Consider the following 21,009-nt stretch of genomic DNA (forward strand, 5'->3'; position numbering starts at 1 on the left):
AGGCTATCTCGTATAGAGAAGTAATGTGCTCTAGAGAAGCAGCCTGGCTCGGTGGATAGAGCATGGGCCTGGGAGTCAGAAGGACTTGGGTTCTAATCCTGGCTCTGCCATGTGTCTGCTGTGTGGTCTTGGGCAAATCTCAACTTCTCTGGGCCTCAGTTACCTCATCTGTAGGATTAAGACTGTGAGCCCCATGTGGGACGACCTGATGAGCTCGTACTGCAGCACTTAGAACAGTGCTCAGCACATAGTAAACACTTAACAAATACCACGATTATTATTATTAGTAGTATTATTGTTAACATACGCATTTCCTGCCCACAGTGAGCTGAGCGGAGAACTCAGTGACTTTCCCAGGCTCCTTTCCCTCCCCATGAGGCACTTGGGCCGCAGGGGCCGAGGAGATAGCGACGATGAACCCTCTGCCACGACCCCCAGACCGGGCCATCCCTCCCGGTTCGTAGGTGGCACAGTCCAGCCCGAGCACTGAAGCAGTTTTTAACAAGCACTGAAGCAGTTTTTAACGCAGGGCGGCTTCTAATTAATGGGATTTCCAAGCTAATTAGGGTGATCTTTCTCCTCTCGTTTACATCTCCCAGCTCAGAGCCAGCAAGGGGCCTGTCGCTGCTGGGCCGCTGCCTGGGCTGGGGTTAACCCTTGGTGGACTATGGCAGAGGCCCTGGGATGGACCGGTCCCAGGTGGCAGGCAATCCAACCCATCGCATGTTGACACCGAGGAAGAAAATGACCCTGTTTCCCTCAAAGCTCTGGCAACTTTGATCTTCCCCTCCTCTCCCCGCCTACAAGAAGAGAGAAAATCTGTGGAATAGCCTGATTTTTTAAATCATATTTTTTCATTCATTCAGTTTCATTTATTGAGCACTTCTATGTGCAAAGCACTGTACTAAGCACGTGGGGGATACAATAGAACAAGAAGCAGACACATCCCTTGCCCACAACGAGCTTACAGTCTAGAGAAGCAGTGAGGCTCAGTGGAAAGAGCCTGGGCTTGGGAGTCGGAGGTCATGGGTTCTAATCCCAGCTCCGCCGCTTGTCAGCTGTGTGACCTTGGGTAAGTCACTTAACTTCTCTGTGCCTCTGTTACCTCATCTGTCAAATGGGGATGAAGACTGTGAGCCCTACGTGGGACAACCTGATTACCTTGTATCTATTCCAGTGCTTAGAACGGTGCTTGACACATAGTAAGCGCTTAACAAATACCAACATTATAATTATTATTATTATTACAGAGGGAAACAGATATTAATATAAATAAATAAATTACAGATATGTACATAAGTTCTGTGGGACTTGGATGGGGGATGAATAAAGGGAGCAAGTCAAGGTGGTGCAGAAGGGAGTGGGAGAAGAGGAAAGGAGGGCTTAGTCAGGGAAGGCCTCTTGGAGGAGATGTGCCTTCATTAGGGCTTTTAATCGGGGCAGAGGGAGAGTAATTATCATTTTAATTTTAAGTGTTTACTATGTGTCAAACCCTGTTCTAAATGCTGGGGTAGGAACGAATCAATTCCCATTTTGCAGATGAGGAAACTGATGCCCAGTAAAGTTAAATAACTTGCCCAAGGTTACACAGGAGGTATCAGGACAGGGATTAGAACCCAGATCCTCTGACTCCCAGCCTGCGCTCTTTCCATGCTGTTGGGCTGATGATGATGATGACATGATTGCGTGGGCCTACTGAACCTTAATTTCTTCTTTCCTCCTGGGTGGAGGAGTTTCCCATCAAGAATGGCAGAAGAGCCTCAAGCTTGAGATGTCAGGACTGAAAACTTGTTCAGAGGTGCTTATGCTCCCTCTCCCCTGTCAGTCAAGTGCCCGCTGGGGGCACAGAGTGCCACGGACCACTAGGTTGGGCAGAGGTGTGACACACTGCCAAGTACCCTCAAGGATTTTATGGACAAATTTCATTTACGACCTAAGTGACTGCTGAGTACCATCTGGACAGATACCTGTCTGTACATGGTCAGTACATTAATATACCTCTTTACACTAAACATCTTTAACTAATGCTCTGCACCTTTCAAAACCTTACTGAAGACACATCTTTAAGAGGCCTTTCCTGCCTAAGCCCTCTTTTCCTTTTCTTCAACTCTTCTGCATCACCCTGACTGGCTCCCTTTATTCAGTCCCCCTCCCAGCCCCTCAGCACTTAGGTTTATATGTGTAATTTATTTATTCATATAAATGTCTGTCTCCCCCTCTAGACTGTAAGATCCTTGCGGGCAGGGAATATGTCTGTTATACTGTACTCTTCCAAGAGCTTAGTACAGTGCTCTGCACACAGTAAGCCCTCAGTAATTATCATTGATCACTGACTAAAGCTCATCTCTCTCATTTCTTCCTCCACCAGTCCCAGGGCTCCGTGGATTCAGGATTTCTAGCCCAGCCCCGGAACAAAGCTGCCCATCTATGGGTGAAGGGATAATAATAATAATAATGACAATGTTTGTTACGTGCTCGCTATGTGCCAACCACTGTACTACGTGCTGGGAAAGATACAAGCTAATCAGGTCCCACATGGGGCTCACAGTCTAAATAGGGGAGAGACCAGGCATTGAATCCCCATTTTGCCGACGAGGGAACTGAGGCCCGGAGAAGTGATGTGACTTGCTCAAGGTCGCCCAGTGGAGGAGCCGGAATTAGAATCCAGATCTTCTGAGTCTCAGGCCTGAGTTCTTATCCACTAGGCCACGCTGCTTCCCAGAGGGATGGTGGGGGAGGAGAGAAAGAGATTGGGAGCTGGACAGAGAAGGCCGGGACAGCTGGTTTCCTGAGGCTCCCTGCCTGGCATCTGGAGCCAACGTTGCTGGTGAATAAAATGGAAAGGGGGGAGGGGAGATTTAAAGAACCACATTGTTCAGAACAAAACCTCTAACGAGAGAACAAAAGTGATTCAAATAAATGGGAAGGGCTGCCTTGCAAAGGTCATGTTGTCCATTTCTCTGCCTCTAGGCAGGGCAACCCTTAATTCAAACCTTTAAGGAAGTATCAATAGCATTTAACATCAATCACATTTATTGAGTGCTTATTGTGTGCAGAGCATTGTACTAAGCGCTAGGGTAGAGTCAGGCTAATCAGGTTGGACACCATCTCTGTTCCACATGGGGTTCCCAGTCCATGTCTTGAATAATAATAATTATGGTATTTGCTAAGCTCTTACTTATGTGCCAGGCACTTGAACTTTCTAGGGTCTTACCCCTCATTTTTATGGTCAGGCAGTTCTTCCATCAATCCACCCAGAATCCTCCCCGCTGCAGGAAAAAGTCCTCACAGAGGAGAGGGAGGGGAAATCTAACGTGGAGGAAATAGGGGTGGGGTTTCCGACAGTGGAGGCTGTATTTCATCTGTGGTAACGTCTCCTTCATGGGAGAAAATAGACAAGAGAGAGTCCGAGAGACAGGGATAAGAAATGAGAAAAAACGTGAGATAGAGTGAGAGGAAAAGAGAGAGGAATGAAATCATAAGAAACAGAGCTAGAGAGAATAGGAGTGAAAGAAAGGATGAAAGAGTGTGGGCAGCAGAGAACTAACGAGAATGAGTGAGCAGTAGAGAGGGAGAGGGAGAATAAGAGAGACAGAGGGAGGGAGAGTGGGAGAGACCGAGGAGAAAAAAGGACAGGGAGAGAAGAGAGAGGAAAGAGAGAAAGGGACAGAGGGAGATATAGAGAGGTAGAAAGACAAAGGGAGAAAGAGAAACAGAGAGATGGAGAGAAATAGGAGGGAGGGAGGGACATAGAGAAGGAGAGGGAAGAAAGAGATACAGGGAGGGAGTGGGAGAGAGAGGGGAGAAAGAGGAAGGGGGAGAGGAGAGAAGAAAGAGAGGGATAGAGAAAGATAGATGAAGAGAGAAACAGAGACACAGAGGAGGAAGGGAGGGACAGAGAGGTACAGAGAAAACAGCAGAAAGGGAGAGGATAGAGAGACAGAGAGAGGTTTATCCATCATTTCCACAGGGCTGTGTACAGATCTGCTCCCTGTCTCTCCAGTCCACACTCCGCCCTCAGATAAAGAAACATGCAGGGAAGATGCTAGCTAGAAGACAAGCCAGCCCTCCAAGTCCCTCTCTCTCTCTTCCCACATCCCGAGGAGATGTGGGATTAAATTCCCCAGAGATAGGGGTGCATCCCTCTGTAGAAACAGTTAAAGAGGAAAGAGGCTCTACCTTCTTCGGGAAGAAGGGGAGGAAAAAGCAGAATAATAATTAAAAGACGCCTGGAAACTCTCTCAGAAGAGTATAAATTCTGAAGATGAAAGTAAATGATTAAAATAATTAAATACTTCAAGTTGACAAGCTGAAGCAAAATCTTGCCAGCGGACATTTGTCAGTAATTAGTTAATTAATCCTAACACAAATTATAAGCCATAACAAACCAGCCAGGCTGAACGCAGCCGGCTGTTCAGAATTAAACTGGAAAAAAAAGAAGAAGATGAGGAGGAGGAGGAGGAAGACAAGAAGAAGTGAAGTTTCTAATCAAAGGTGGTCACTGATGTCAATGTAGCAGAAAAGGATGAGCGCAAGGTAGAAGATGGAGGTGGGTGCTGGAAGAGAAAGGCAAATCTCTTTCCAAACCCTCCTAAAACCCCACCTCCTCCAGGAAGCCTTCTCTGACGATCCCACCGGTTTCTGGTTACCAGGGTGACTCCAGCTCCTCCTTAGCACGAATGCTTAGCTCTGTCCACGGTTCATCCGTTGTTCGGCTCTTGCGTGTCGATGCCTCTGCCCCTTGAGTTTCGTAGTAATCATCGTGGCATTTGCTAAGCACTTACTATATGCCAAGCACTGTACTAAGCGCTGGGGTAGATACTAGATCATCAGGTTGGTCACAGGACTTGTCCACAAAGAGCTCACGGTCTAAAGGGGAGGGAAGACAGGTACTTAGTCCCCATTTTACAAAAGGGGAAACTGAGGCCCCGAGATTAATAATAATAATTAAGGTATCTGTTAAGCACTGACTCTTTGTCAAACTCTGTTCTAAGCACTGAGGAAGATACAAGTTAATCAGATTGATTACAGTTCTTGTCCTGTATTTATACATATTTATTTATTTATACGTATTAATGTCTGTTTCCCCTTCTAGACTGTGAGCTCATTGTGGGCAGGGAATATGTCTGTTTATTGTTGTACTGTACTCTCCTAAGCGCTTAGGAAAGTGTTTTGCACACAGTAAGCGCTCAATAAATATAATTGAATGAATGAACTGTACTACACGGGGCCAACAATCGAAGGTGGAGGGAGAACAGGTATTGAATCCCCATTTTAAAGAGGAGGAAACGGAGAGACGTTAAATGACTTGCCCTGGGTCACACGTGAGGCAAGAGGCAGAGCTGGGATTAGAATCCAGGACCTCCGGCCCCCAGGCCTGTGTTCATTCCACTAGGCAACACTGGCTGGGATCTACTTGGCTCATTTTACCTCCCCAGGAGACTGTCAGTCAGCTCCACAGAGGCAGGGACTGTTCCTTCTCCCTCCTCGGTCCCTCCCTAGAAGGCCCAGGTCAGTACTCAGCCTACTATGACTCTTTTTTTAAATATTTATGTTTATTTCCCCCTTAAGAGAATAAACTCCTTGCGGTCTGGGAACATGCCATTTCTTGTTTTTTGGAGTTCTTTTATGATACTTGTTAAGCTTTTACTATGAGCCAGAAACCGTACTAAATATGCGCCGATACTGGGGTAAATACAAGATAATCAATTTGGAAGCAGTCCCTGGCCCACATGGGGCTCACAGTCTCAATTCCCATTTTACAGAGAAGCAGCGTGGCCGAGCGTTTAGAGCATGGGCCTGGAAGTTAGAAGGTCCTGGGTTCTAATCCTGGATCCACCACTTGTCTGCTGTGTGAGCTGGGGCAAATCACTTCACTTCTCATTTACAACAGCTGTAAAATTGAGATTAAGACTGTGAGCCCCATGTGAGACAGGGACTGTGTCCAACTCAATTATCTTGTATCTACCCTAGGGCTTAGTACAGTGCCTGGCACATAGTAAGCACTAACAAACACCAAAATTATTATTACTAGGAAGCAACTAATGTGAAGAGAAGCGAAGTGACTTGCCCAGGTCATATAGCAGACAGGTGGTGAAGCTGGGATTAGAACCCAGGTCCTTCTGACTCCCAGGCTCCTGCTCTATCCACTAGGCCATGCTGCTTCTTTTTGTGGCTGTTCTTGAGACGCGTCATCATCATCAGGGGTATTTACTGAGCACTTACTGTATGAAGAGCACTACAGTAAGCACTTGGGAGAGTACAGTACAACAACTGGTACTCAATTCCCTGCCCACAACGACCACGCAGTCTAGAACAGAGGGGCCTACTGGAAAGGTTGCAGGCCTGGAATCAGAGGACCTGAGTTCTAATCCCAACTCCGCCATTACCTGCTGTGTGACCTGGAGCAAGTCACTTCACTTCTTTGGGTCTCAGTTTCCACAGCCATAAAATGTGGACTCAATATCCGTTCTCCCTCCCATTTAGATGTGAGCCCTATGTGGGACAGGACCTGTGCCCAATCTGATTATCCTGTGCTTACCCCAGTGCTTAGTACAGTGTTTGACACATAGTAAGCACTCAACACAAATCACAGTTATTATTATTATTGTAATTCCCCAAGGACTGGTGCAGAGTACCCAGTGAGTACTCAAATACCACTGCTCCTGTGACTATTATGGTATTTATTTAGTGCACACTATACTCCACACGCTGTGCTGAGGACTGCAGGAGATCTAGGATAATCAGACGAGAGACAAAACAATAATGGCACGTACTTCCGTAGTCTCTCACTGAGGAAGATCATCACCTCAGCAATTTCTTCCCCAGACCATGTAGCAGCTCTGTCCGCATCAATAATTCATTTACGGATATTAACATTTGTCTCCACCTTTTGGCAGTTGTTGGTGCGGGGGGGCACATGTCTCCCAACCCTGTTGTATCGTAGTCTCCCAAGCGCTTAGAAAAGTGCTTTGCACATAGTAAGCGCTCAATAAATGCCATTGATTACACCCAGCCAGCTCAACCTTCAGTGGCCGGGAACATGGCGGCCGCTGGTGGTGAAGCGTGTGGTTGGGGGGCAGGGGAAGAGCTCCCTCCCTGGGCCAGCCCCTCCCTGAGTCGTTGAATTTCCGGGCCTAGGGTTTCATTGGCACAAATGTGAGAGGGTGTGCAACTGCATATGTTGGATGCCTGGGCTTTGGGTGCGTGCAAGAGAATGCAGGGAAGCGTGAATGCATGTGTGTGTGTCTGTGCATGTGTGCGTGAGTGCATTCGAAGTGTTTTGCATTCTGCGAGCCCTGACCTTCAGAGGAGAACAGAAGGAATATTCCCCCCCCAAGGCGGAGTTGTCAGTGAAATGTCTGTCTTCCTTAATAATTTCAATCCGGGTGACAGGGGACAGGGCGTTTTGCTCTGAACGAACGTACTGTAAAAACTGTCAGAAGGGATTTGTCTCCAGAAGGAATGTCTTTCCCTCTTTTCGGGGTCATACTCACCGGCTCCTTCTGACCCGCCCCGGTAGATCGGCTGCCTCAGCGGCCACCAAAGACGTTTCCCCCGAAGTGCATGATCTTGGGGCTCTGAGCTGAACCCCAACTCCAAATCTGGAAAGAGGGGGAAGAGGCATGGGCCAGGAATCAGGATGCTCTGGGGGAAGTGGGTCTATGGACGCAGAAACCTCCAGTAATATTAATAATAACATTATTTGTTAAACAGCTACTATGTGCCCCGGGGTAGATACGAGGTAATCAGGCTGGACAGTCCTTGTCCCCCATGGGGCTCTCAGTCTTAATCCCCATTTTACAGATGAGAGAACTGAGGCAAATCAAAGTGAAGTGACTTGCCCGAGGGTACCCAGCAGACATGTGGCGGAGCCAGGATTAATAATAATAATAATAATGTTGGTATTTGTTAAGCGCTTACTATGTGCAGAGCACTGTTCTAAGTGCTGAGGTAGATAGAGGGTAATCAGGTTGTCCCACATGAGGATCACAGCTAATCCCCATTTTACAGATGAGGTCACTGAGGCACAGAGAAGTGAAGTGACTTGCCCACAGTCACACAGCTGTCAAGTGGCAGAGCCGGGATTTGAACCCACGACCTCTGACTGCCAAGCCCGAGCTCTTTCCACTGACCCACGCTGCTTCTCTAGAACCTAGGTCCTCTGACTCCCACACCTGCGCTCTTTCCACTAGGCCACGCTGCTTCCCTAAGCTTCTCCGACGCTGGGAAGTCACAGCAAGGGGTCATATGATCCAGTCCCCTGCCTCCAGGCTTGACTGTAATCGCCAGACAGGATCTGCTCAGCTCAGGCTCCCAGGTCCAAGAGAGCTGAAAGAGGGTGTGGGCCAGGGGGCTAGACGGGCTACGCTGCCCGGCTCAACTGAACCATTCATTCATTCATTCAATAGTATTTATTGAGCGCTTACTATGTGCAGAGCACTGTACTAAGCGCTTGGGATGAACAAGTCGGCAACAGATAGAGACGGTCCCTGCCGTTTGACGGGCTTACAGTCTAATCGGGGGAGACGGACAGACGAGAACAATGGCACTAAACAGCGTCGAGGGGAAGAACATCTCGTAAAAACCGATGGCAACTAAATAGAATCAAGGCGATGTACAATTCATTAACAAAATAAATAGGGTAACGAAAATATATACAGTTGAGCGGACGAGTACAGTGCTGTGGGGATGGGAAGGGAGAGGTGGAGGAGCAGAGGGAAGAGGGGAAGATGAGGCTTTACCATATCCAGACCTGCTCTCCTAACAGTGGACAAAAGGAGCTGGCGCCCTCCGACCCCGTGAGCATGTGGAACCCAGATTGCGTCTCCCCGTCTCCAGTTGGCGCGAGTGTCCGGCGGGACGGGGTCCGAGCGGGGGTCCGGAGGAGGGCGGCCAGCGACCACGGTGAGCTGGCTCCCGGTGGGAGGGCCGGGGGGTGGGGGGGGACCAGCCGAAGTCTGAGTGATTCTCACCTGCGGATCGATGAGGGGAGATGCGGGCGAGTGCTAATCAGCTCCATTGACACTATGAGCAGCAGGGGGCAATCCATTTTCACATGGAAACTCCGATCGATGTCTCATTCTTACAGATCCGGACGCTCTGCGGGGCCCCTTCCCAGAGCATGGGAGCCTTGGAGGATGGATCTCTGGCACGTGAGGCTGCTTAACTCTCTCTCTGCTCCGGGACGCAGGAGACCAGGCATCTGGGGGACCCGGGAGTTCTGGGCAGCCTTCCAGATAGGGCCCCTGACCTCGGTCCATTCATTCATTCAATCATATTTATTAAGCGCTTACTGTGTGGGAGAGTACACTATAACAATAAGCAGACACTTTCCCTGCCCACAGTGAGCTTACCACAGGCTGCCCGGGAAGGCAGAAGCAGTAAGAGGCTAAACGGGTGGTCTAATGGAAAGAGCATGGCCCTGGGAACCAGAGGAGCTGGGTTCTAATCCCGGCTCCGCCGTTTGTCTGCTGTGTGGTCTTGGGCAAGGCACTTCGCTTCCCTGAGCCTCAGTTACCTCATCTGTAAAATGGGGATTTAGACTGTGAGCCCCACGTGGGACACGGACTGTGTCCAACCCGATGATTTTGTATAATTGCGGTATTTGTTAAGCGCTCATTATGTGCCAGACGCTATAAAAAGTAATGGGGTAGAGACAAGATAATCAAGTTGGTCACAGTCACTGTCCCTCGTGGGGCTCACCGTCTTAATAACCATTTCACAGATGAGAAAACTGAGGCACAGAGACTCGGAGTGACTTGCCTGGGGTCACACAGCGGACAAGTGGCGGAGTTGGGATTAGAACCCAAATCCTCCGACTCTCAGGCCCCCTAGGCCATGCTGCTTTTCTAGCTACCCTAGCGCTTAGTACAGTACCTGGCATGTAGTAAGCACTTAACAAATACTATTTAATTTTTTTTAAAAAAAAGACACTCCCAGAACAGAAAGATGATTTTTCTGTGCTTCTCCCCAAGTCCCTGCCCCGATCCACGGCCGGTAGGCTCGCAGGCCCAGAGCCTGGGGGCCTGTACTAATCTGCAAGGCTTTCTTACCATCATTCGGAAGTAGAATGAAAGGAACTGAATATGAGTCGATGTGCAACTCCCAAGCAGGGGGTAGCTTCCCAGAGGAGCTAGACTGGGCTCCAGCCCTGAGGAGGGATTTTTCTCCTGCTCCTGGGAATGGGTCAACAAATCTTCCATGTTCTAATCCTTGGGGGAGAATGGTTCCCGACCTCAGGGAATTCATAATAATAATAATAATGTTGGTATTTGTTAAGTGCTTACTATGTGCCGAGCACTGTTCTAAGCGCTGGGGTAGACACAGGGGAATCAGGTTGTCCCACTTGGGGCTCACAATCTTAATCCCCATTTTACAGATGAGGTAACTGAGGCACCGAGAAGTTAAGTGACTTGCCCCAAGTCACACAGCCGACAAGTGGCCGAGAGGGGATTCGAACCCATGACCTCTGACTCCAAAGCCCTTGCTCTTTCCACTGAGCCACGCTGCCCAGCCGACAGACCTACCACATGTTTATAAAGATGACTTTAGGGAGTAGAGGCGGGGGCAGTTAATAATAATAATAATAATAATGTTGGTATTTTTTAAGCACTTACTATGTGCAGAGCACTGTTCTAAGCGCTGGGGTAGGTACGGGGTCATCAGGTTGTCCCATGTGAGACTCACAGTCTTCATCCCCATTTTACAGATGAGGGAACTGAGGCCCAGAGAAGTGAAGTGACTTGCCCACGGTCACACAGCTATTGCCATTGTTCTCGTCTGTCCGTCTCCCCCGATTAGACCGTAAGCCCGTCAAACGGCAGGGACCGTCTCTATCTGTTGCCGACTTGTTCATTCCAAGCGCTTAGTACAGTGCTCTGCACATAGTAAGCGCTCAATAAATACTATTGAATGAATGAAAAGTGGCTGAGCTGGGATAGTGCTGGTGGTCTGAAAAAATGAGCGGCGTAAATCGGGGAAGGCTTCCTGGAGGTGGCAACGTCGAACCACGCCCTGGAGATATAGAGGGAGTTAGCCCGCCAGGCAGGCAGATGCAGGGAGGCACGAGGGATAGGGGAAGTTTGAAGGAGCGGGGCAGTAAAAAGTCCAGCTCGGTGCCCACCTGTGGTGGCTGTGGAGCCGTGAGGGGACATGAATCGTGGGGAGGGGCCCGGGGCGATGGCCTGAAACAGAGGTGACTCGTACCGAGGCCCCGGGGGAAAGAGAGTGGAGGGAATCCATCCCTTTGGGGAACATAGAGAAGCAGCCTGGGCTAGTGGATAAAACCTGGCTCCTTATCCAGGCTCCGCCTCTCCTCCGCTGTGTCACCTTGGGCAGATCCCATCCCTCCTGTAGGCCTCAGTTTCCTCAACAGCAAAATGGGGATTCAATATCTGTTCTTTAGACCGCAGGCTGCATGTGGCACAGGGACTGTATCTGGCCTGATTGGCCTGTAGCTCCCCACAGTGCTTAGAACAGTAGTTGACACGTTGGAAGCTCGTGGCTTAGTGAACAGAGCACCAACCTGGGAGTCAGAAGGACCGGGGTTCTGATTCCGGATCTGCCACCCGTCCGCTGTGTGACCCTGGGCTAGTCACTTAACTTCTAGGTGCCTCGGTTACCTCATATGTGAAATGGGGATAAGAGCGTGACCCTCATGCGGGACAGGGACTGCGTCTGACCTGATTAACTTGCGTTTAGTCCAGCGCCTGGAATGGTGCTTGGAACATAGTGAGTGCTTAACAAGGATCACGATTATTAATTAGAACAAAGTACCATGAAAAATTAAAACCACAGACATGCAAGAGGGAATCTTAGAGGTGTTCACTGGGGGGCTGCATCCCGGGAGCAGGCAGGGAGGGGCACGGTGAGGGCTGCCGATTGAAACGGATATATTAACTGACGTGAGTCCTGTATGGAGGCACTGTTTATCCCCCAGCTGTCACAACAAACACCGCGGAAAGCAGCATGGGGAGAGATCCACGCTGCCAGCTGAGGCTCCACGATTATTCCCTCTTTTCCCTGACTCCCTCTCCCTTCTGGGTCGCTTACAGACTTGGATCTGAGAGCTCATTCCAGGCGGGGAATGTGTCTACCGACTCTACCGTACTGTATTCATTCAACTGTATTTATTGAGTGTTTACTGTGTGCAGAGCACTGTACTAAGTGCTCGGGAGAGTACAAGGCAACAGTAAGCGACGCATTCCCTGCCCAAGGTGAGTGTACAGTCTAGAGGGAGAGACAGGCATTAAGTCACTTTATTTCTCTGGGCTTCAGTTAGCTCATCGTTAAAATAGGGATGAAGACTGTGAGCCCCATGTGGGACAGGGACTGTGTCCAACCTGATGAACTTATCTATGCCGGCGCTTAGAACAGTGCTTAAGTACTTAACAAGTGTCAGAAGTATTATTATTAATAATAATAACAATAACATAAGTTCGTAAGTGCTGGGGGGGGTGAATAAAGAGAAAAATCAGAGCTACACAGAAGGGAGTGGTTGAAGAGTTTACTACAGTGCTCTGCACACAGTAAACACTCAATAAATACCACTGATGATGATCTGTTTCCTTCAAACACCTTATATTCACCCCACCCTCAGTCCCACAGCACTTACGAACATATGCATAATTTTTTCATTTATATTAAAGTCTGTCTTCCCCTCAGTTAATCAATCAATCATATTTATTGAGCGCTTACCTTGGGAAGAGCACAGTACTAAGCGCTTGGGAGAATACAATATAAGAGTTGGTAGACGTTCTCTGCCCACAATGAGTTTACAGTCTAGAGGGGGAGAGACTTGGATCTGTTGTTATAGTGCACTCTCCCAAGCACTTAGTACAGTGCTTTGCACACAGTAAGTGCTCAATAAATACAATTGAATGAATGAGTCTCTACCCTTTATTCACCCACCATCAGCTCCACAGCACTTACAAACATATCCGTAATTAATTTATTCCCTTATATTAATGTTGGTTCCTCCCCTCTAGACTGTAAACTCTTTTGGGCAGGGAACATGTCTACCAGTGCTGTTATACTGTACGCTCCTAAGCTCTTAGAATAGTGCTCTGCACACAGTAAACACTGAAAAAATATCCCTGATAGGTTGAGTGAGTGAATGAGTAAGGTCTCTTCCCAAGGGGCGCAGCCACCCATGAAGGAGGGATGTGACTGCATCCAGTGCTTAGAACAGTGCTTGGCACATAGAAGGCGCTTAACAAATACCATAATGATTATTATTATCCACTCGAGAACAAAAAAACAAAAGGAAAACCCAACACAACCCAGGGAGAAATGCAATCTGTCAGAAATACCCACTAACAGCCTTAGCACTTAATTGCCCCTAAAGGCACAATAAAGATCAACAAGGGAGACATTGCCTGATTAATAACATTCAGGTTCTTTTTTCTTTTGGTTAACCTCTGCCACTCCTAGCTCTATAACCTGGGAGAGGGGGAAAGATGTCTCTATAGAGAGAAAGGGGGTTGGAGATTCCCCCTTGGATCTTCTCGGGGCGACAAACCCACTGGCTAGAAGCTCTTGCCGCTGTTGGTAAAGGAAAGCGTCCTGTTTTGATTTATGCACGCAGCACTCAATTTAACGAGGGTAGCTACGGGCGATTGGAAGCCAGTCAAAATGGTGAATCTGCTGTTTATTCTCCTTTGCACTCTTTCCGAAAGACGGTTTCTTGTTCTGGGGTGGATTTTTGTTGTTGTTGTTATTGTTGCGGGTTTCTTTTTTGGTTCCCGCCTCCCTACCCCAGCCTTTATAGGACACAGCAGGGGCTGGTCAGACTGAAGGGCTCTGGAGAGCTGAGCTGCCTGCTAACTTCGTGGTCTGAAAGACAGCAAGGCCCAAGGGGAGGTTGAATTAGCAAGAGGGACAGTGAGACGTGGAGGACTTCTTTGCTCTTGACAATCTGGGATATCCGCAGGGATGGGGAGAAGCAGCTTGGCCTAGTAGATGGAGCACTGGTCTGGGAGTCGGAAGGATCGTGGGTTCTAATCCCGGCTCTGCCACTTGTCTGCTGTGTGACCCTGAACAAGTCACTTCACTTCTCTCTGCCTCAGTTCCCTCATCTGCAAAATGGGGGTTCTCCTTTCTAGTTGGACTGAGCCCCGTGTGGGGCCTGATTTTCCCGAATCTACCCCAGCACTTAGTACAGTGCTTGGCACATAGCAAACAGTTAATAAATTCCATTACTATTACTATTAGTTAAATTATCTCTCCAAGTTCCTACCCACAGGCAGGTGCTGTGCTCTAATACTATAGTATTATAGTATTTATTGAGCGCTTACTATGTGCAGAGCACCATACTAAGCGCTTGGAATGAACAATCCGGCAACAGATAGAGACGTGTCCTGCCTGGGAATGGGATGAAGTAATCCATCAATCTATCAATTATTAAAAGTATTTATTGCACACCTACTGTTTGCTGAGCATCAAACTAAGCTCTTGGGAGAGAACAACGGAGTTAGTAGACAAGAACCCTGCCATGGAGAAACTTACTTTTTCACAGGGGAGACAAACACTAAAACTAACTGGAGATCAGAGGAGGGAGGAAAAGGGGATATATAAGTGTGTCAGTGCTTAAGTTAGATGATATATGATAATAATTGTGGTAGCTGGTAAGTGGTTACTTTGTTCTTCCTCCCTCCCAGCCCCAAAGCACTTAGGTACATAATAGTAATCTATTTAAATGTATTAATTTACATATTGAGAGAAGCAGCATAACTTAGTGGATAGAGCACAGGCCTGGGCGTGGGAAGGTGGTGAGTTCTAATCCTGGCTCTGCCACTTTTCTGCTGTATGGCCTCAGGCAAGTCACTTCACTTCTCTATACCTCAGTTCCCTCATCTGTAAAATGGGGATTAAAACTGTGAGCCCCATGCGGGACAGGGACTGAGTTCAAACCAATTTTCTTGTATCCACCTCAGTGTTTAGTACAGTGCCTGGCACAAAGTAAGCATTTAACAAACCCCACAATTATTATTATTATTATTATTATTATCAGGAGCTGAGAGACTGAGCCAGGCCTAACAGAACCCAACGGAGGTCTCTTGGGGCAGCCCTGACTCCTTCAGGGCTCAAAGGAATAATGTCGTGTTTTCGTCCTTAAACAGATGTGTCTCTAAGCCCCTCAGGGGATCTGTGTGGGCAGGCGTCACTCATCAGATAGTCCCTAAACAGCAAACAGCTCCAGCTAGGAATATCACAGAACCTAACATTTTCCATTTTCCCCAAGCCCCCTGCAGACCTAATGCCAGGTGCCTTTTCTGTTAATAAAAATAGCTGCGGTATTTGTTAAGGACTGACTATGTGCTAGGGACTGTATTGGGCACTTGTGTGGATACGAGCAAATTGGGTTGGACACAGTTCCTGTCCCACATGGGACTTGATTCCCCATTTTACGGATGAGGGAAGTGAGACACAGAGAAGTAAAGTGACTTGCCTAAGGCCACGCAGCAGACAAGTGGTGGAGCCGGAATTAGAACCCATGACCTTCTGCCTCTCAGGCCCATGCTCTATCCACTACACCATGCTGGTTCCCCAGGTATGAGGAGAGTACTTCCCTCCTTTGGTAGATGGGGAAATTGAGGCTGCAGGTGGAGAAGGAAGTGTCCGAGACTTCCAAGGGAAGCCTCAGGACCCCAGACCCAGGATTCTCAGCTCCCAGTTCAGAACTGTTTCTTGAGGGCCAGGTTATCTCGTTGAACCTCCCTAAATCAATCAGTGTTATTTATTGAGCACTTACTTTGTGTAGAGCCCTGTACTAAGTGCTTGAGGGAGTATAATACTACAGAGTTGATTAGACATGTTCCCTGCCCAAAAGGAATTTACAGTCTATAGGAGGAGTCACATTAAAATAAATTATGGATATGTGCATAAGTGCTGCGAGGGCTGAGGGTGGGGTGGTTATCCAGTGCTTAAAGAGTGATACGTCTGCTATTACTGTTGTATTGTACACGCCCAAGTGCTTGGTACAGTGTTCTGCACCTAGTAAGCGCTCAATAAATATCACTTGAAGATCCAAATGCCCGGGCATTACAAAAGCTCAGGGGAAGGGAAGATGACTGCTAATTCTGTTGCATCATACTCTCCCAAGTGTTTAATGCAGTGCTCTGCACATAATAAGTGCTCCATAATTACCATTGATTGATTAATTGATTAAAGAGGGAGTAGGGTAAATGAAGGGTTGGTCAGGTAAGACCTCTTGGAAGAGAGGTGATTTGAATAAAGTGGGAGAGTGGTGATCAGTCAATATATGAATCATTTAGACTCTGAATAGGGCAGGGGTTTTTTTTTCAGGGTTTAAAGGCAAGAGAGGGAAGGTATAAAGTTCAAATTTCACTAGCTCTCAGCAAAATATAGTCCTTGCTAGAACTTAATAAGACATTTCCAGCCCTGGAGCTGGCCTCACTCCATGACTTGGATACCCCCTCCCGCCGCCTGCCTTTTCCTCTGCTCCTCCTCCCCGACTCCCTCCCTCTGCTCTACCCCACTCCCCACCCCACAGCACTTATGTATATATGTACATATTTATTATTCTATTTATTTTATTAATGATGTGCATATCTCTATAATTCTATTTATTTATATTGATGCTATTGATGCCTGTTGACTTGTTTTGTTTTGTTGTCTGTCTCCCCGCTTCTAGACTGTGAGCCTGTTGTGGGGTAGGGATTGTCTCTATTTGTTGCCAAATGGTACTCTCCCAAGCTCTTAGTACAGTGCTCAGCACACAGTAAGCGCTCAATAAATATGATTGAATGAATGAATGAATGAATACCAAGTTTGGCTCTTATGAATCTTCCTCTGGGATTGGAAACAAATAATTTCAACTTCCTCCTGAGTCTGTAGGTTTAGAAGCTCCAGGGAAATGTGATGGGGCCGTGCTGAGTGTGAGACAGGTGTGGGAGTTTCTGGAGCCTGAAAGGATGGTGGCTAAGTGCCCTGGGGCTGAGAGAGAGAGAGAAGAGAAATGAGGAAAGGAGATGGAGAAGACTGGGGCTGAGGATGGATCAATAAATCAATGAATGGTATTTACTGACACATTCCCTGCCCACAGGGAGCTTGCACTCTAATGGGGGACATGCACATGGGTGCTGAGGTGATATAACCCCTCCTACACTACTCCACATCAAGAGCCTGGACATTATTTATTTATTTACTTATACTGATATTTTACTAGGTTTGATGTCTGTCTCTCCCCTCAGCCCCCCACCAGACTGTAAGCCCAGTGTGGGCAGGGATTGTCTCTCTTTATTGCTGAATTGTACTTTGCAACTGCTTAGTACAGTGCTCTGCCCACATTAGGTGCTCAATAAATGAATGGGATAGATCGCAGAATCGATTCCTTCGACAAGAGGAATCGTTTCTCAGCTGCCAGAGTTAGGTGATGAGGCCTCGGAGCATCGTACAAAGAGCAAGGGGAGCGTGAATGCCCTTTTCCGGGATTTTTAAGAAAAGGGGTCATGGTGGGATGGTTTGAGGGCCAGCTGGCCCTGAGGCGGGGAGATGGGCGAGTTGATTTCTACAGGGCTCTTTCAGTCCTAGGACTTCTTAATCCAAATGTTTCTCCATCTAAGGTTATAAACAACTTGGAGGGCTTGAGCAAAGAAGGGAAATGTAGAGGGAAAAGAGAGGAGGCCAAATTCCCGCAGAGGCTCATTATTCACATAGTTGTGTCCGGAGATAAAATTCCAACTGGTTTTCACTTCCCTGGGAGCTGGATGGGCGACTTGGCTGTGCATGGAGGAAATTGGCCATTCTGCATCTCAACCTTTCCCAGCCCATCGGTCTGAGGGGGGTCTCTGTGCAGCAGCACAGATTCAAAATCCCAGCAGAATAAAACCCCAAGGGAAGCCACAAGAATGTGAGCTGGCCACCTCAGTGAGCCAAAAGCCTTTGACCTGAGGCATCAGGCAGGGAGTCCCTATGGGCTGATGGGGCTTTTACTTGAGGAAATAGCAGGTTGATTGGAATTTCCTGGCCCATTCCTTCCCCCACCATTTCTCCGCCCTCCCCAGCTCCCCTGGGCTCACCCTTCCTGCCCCACGTTCCTGAATATCCCTGACCCGTTTCAGTTCACATTTGCCTGCATTGGGATCATTCTGGGCTGAGAGAACGCAGAGTGGTGGCTTCCTGTGGGCAGAATTATGAAACTGAGAAGATCCAATGTTTTCCCTTGTGCAACTTTTTGAGCTGGCCCACAGCCTCCTTCTTCCGTGATCTCCCAAGGGATCTGAGAGTTTCCAAGTAGAGCTTCAAAGAGTTAAGTTTCCAAGAAGGGCTGAAAGAACTCCAAATTAGGGTTTCCGGCCTGTCAGCTCTTCAAATCCTGTCTGTCACCTTCAAGGCCCTATTCTCTTTGTGAGGCTTTTTGTTCTTCTTTTAAATGGTATCTGTTAAGCCCTATGTGCCAGACACTGTACTAAGCACTGGGGTGTGTACAAGCTAATCAGGTTGGACACATTTCCTGTTCCAGATGGAGCTCACAGCCTTAATTCCCATTTTACAGATTAGGTAACTGAGGCACAGAGACGCTAAATGACTTGCCCAAGTCACACAGCAGAAAAATGGTGGAGCTGGAATTACACACCAGATCCTCTGACTCCCAGCCTTCTGCTCTTTCCACTAGACCACACTGCTCTTCTTTCAGTTGATCACAACTTAGAGAACAGTGCCAGTTCCTGCTGAATAGATGAGTAACAATCAATTGATGGTACTTATTTAGCGCTTACTGCTTGCAGAGCAAGAGCTTGGAAGGGTACAATTCAACACAGTTGGTAGACACATTCCCTGCCCTCAGTGAGCTTACATACACAATAAATCATATATTTTATTTTCATCTTTCCTAATCTTTCTTTGTGTGTCTGTCGCTACACCCCTCTCCACACTTACTCTTAAATTGTGAGTCCCTTGGGGGCCAGAAACCACATCTGGAGTCCTAGCTCCACTGCTTTTCTGCTGCATGATCTTGGGTAACTCATTTCATTTGTCTGCCTCAGTTACTTCATCTATAAAATGGGGATTAAGATTGTGAGTCGCATGTAGGGCAATTTTTTTTTCAATTTTGGGGGGTATTTGTTAAGTGCTTATTATGTGTCGGGCCCTGTACTAAGCTCTGGGGTAGATACAAGCTAATCAAGGCGGTCACAGTCCACGTCCCACAGTCCATGTCCAGTCTATATCCATATTAAGTGGGATCTTAAACCCCACTTTACAGAGAAGGTGACTGGGGCACAGAAAAATGAAGTGACTTACCCAAGGTCACACAGCAGACAAGCAGCGGAGCCAATATTAGAACCCAAGTCCTGCTGATTACTGCGCTGTCTCCACTTGTTGGACATGAACATGATTAGCTTGTATCCACCCTAGAGTCTAGTACAATGCCTGGCACCTAGTAAGCCCTTAACAAATACTATAAAAAAAGGAACAATGAAGCTGAACAGCAAAGGGTCTTTCAAAATAATAATATTGTTATGGTATTTGTTTAGCACCTACTATGTGCCAGGCACTGTTCTAAGCGTTGGGGTGGATACAAGCAAATGGGGTTGGACACACAGTTCCTGTCCCACATGGAGCTCACAACCTTAATCCCCATTTTACAGATAATAGCAATAACAATTATGTCATTTGTTAAGTACTTACTATATGCCAAGCACTGTTTGAAGCGCTGGGGGAGCTACAAAGTACATTCACCGACTCAATCCCCATTTTACAGATGAGGTAACTGAGATCCAGAGAAGTGAAGTGAGTTGCTCAGTGGCAAGAGCCCGTGCTTGGGAGTCAGAGGTCATGGGTTCTAATCCCGCCTCTGCCACTTATCAGCTGTGTGACCTTGGGCAAGTCACTTCATTGTCGGGCAGCGATGGTCTCTCTCTGTAGCCCAATTGTCCATTCCAAGCGCTTAGTCCAGTGCTCTGCACCTAGTCAGCGCTCACTAAATACGATTGAATGAAATTTTGCTTTGCTGTCTCCCGGTTGAGACTGTGAGCCTGTAGGTGGGCAGGGATGTCCCCTCACTGTGGCCCAAGTGTCCATTCCAAGTGCTTAGTCCAGCGCTCTGCACACAGTCAGCGCTCACTAAATACGACCGAATGAATTTTTGCTTTTCTCTCTGTCTCCCCCGTTCAATAATAATAATAATAATAATGTTGGTATTTGTTAAGCGCTTACTATGTGCAGAGCACTGTTCTAAGCGCTGGGGTAGATACAGGGTCATCAGGTTGTCCCAAGTGAGGCTCACAGTCTTAATCTCCATTTTACAGATGAGGTCACTGAGGCACAGAGAAGTTAAGTGACTTGGCCACAGTCACACAACTGACAAGGAGCAGAGCCGGGATTAGAACCCATGACCTCCGACTCCGAAGCCCAGGCTCTTTTAAACTGTGAGCCCGTCACTGGGGAGGGATGGTCTCTTTCTGTGGCCCCTTGGTCCATTCCAAGAGCTTAGGATGGTGTTCTGCACAGAGCCAGTGCTCAATAAATACAAATGAATGAATGAATGAGTGAGTGAGTGAATGAGTGAGTGAATGAATGAGTGAATGAGTGAATGAATGAGCGAATGAGTGAATGAATGAATGAGTGAATGAGTGAGTGAATAAGTGAGTGAATGAATGAGTGAGTGAATAAGTGAGTGAATGAATGAATGAGTGAGTGAGTGAATAAGTGAGTGAATGAATGAATGAGTGAGTGAATGAGTGAGTGAGTGAATAAGTGAATGAGTGAGTGAATGAATGAGTGAGTGAATGAATGAGTGAGTGAGTGAGTGAATGAATGAATGAGTGAATGAATGAGTGAGTGAATGAGTGAGTGAATGAATGAATGAATGAATGAATGAATGAGGAGCGGGGGGTGGGGAGGGACGGGCAGAGAGAGGAAAAAGGGGCGGGGCCTCTCGGGCCGTGGCCACGCCCCTCCGTCTGCCTGGCGCGCGCGGGGTTGGGGGCTGCGGGGGGCCTTGAGACTCTAATTCCGTCCGGGGGGGAGCAGCCCCCGTCCTCT

Source organism: Ornithorhynchus anatinus, chromosome 16 (genome assembly GCF_004115215.2).
Source record: "Ornithorhynchus anatinus isolate Pmale09 chromosome 16, mOrnAna1.pri.v4, whole genome shotgun sequence".
Lineage (NCBI taxonomy): Eukaryota > Metazoa > Chordata > Mammalia > Monotremata > Ornithorhynchidae > Ornithorhynchus > Ornithorhynchus anatinus.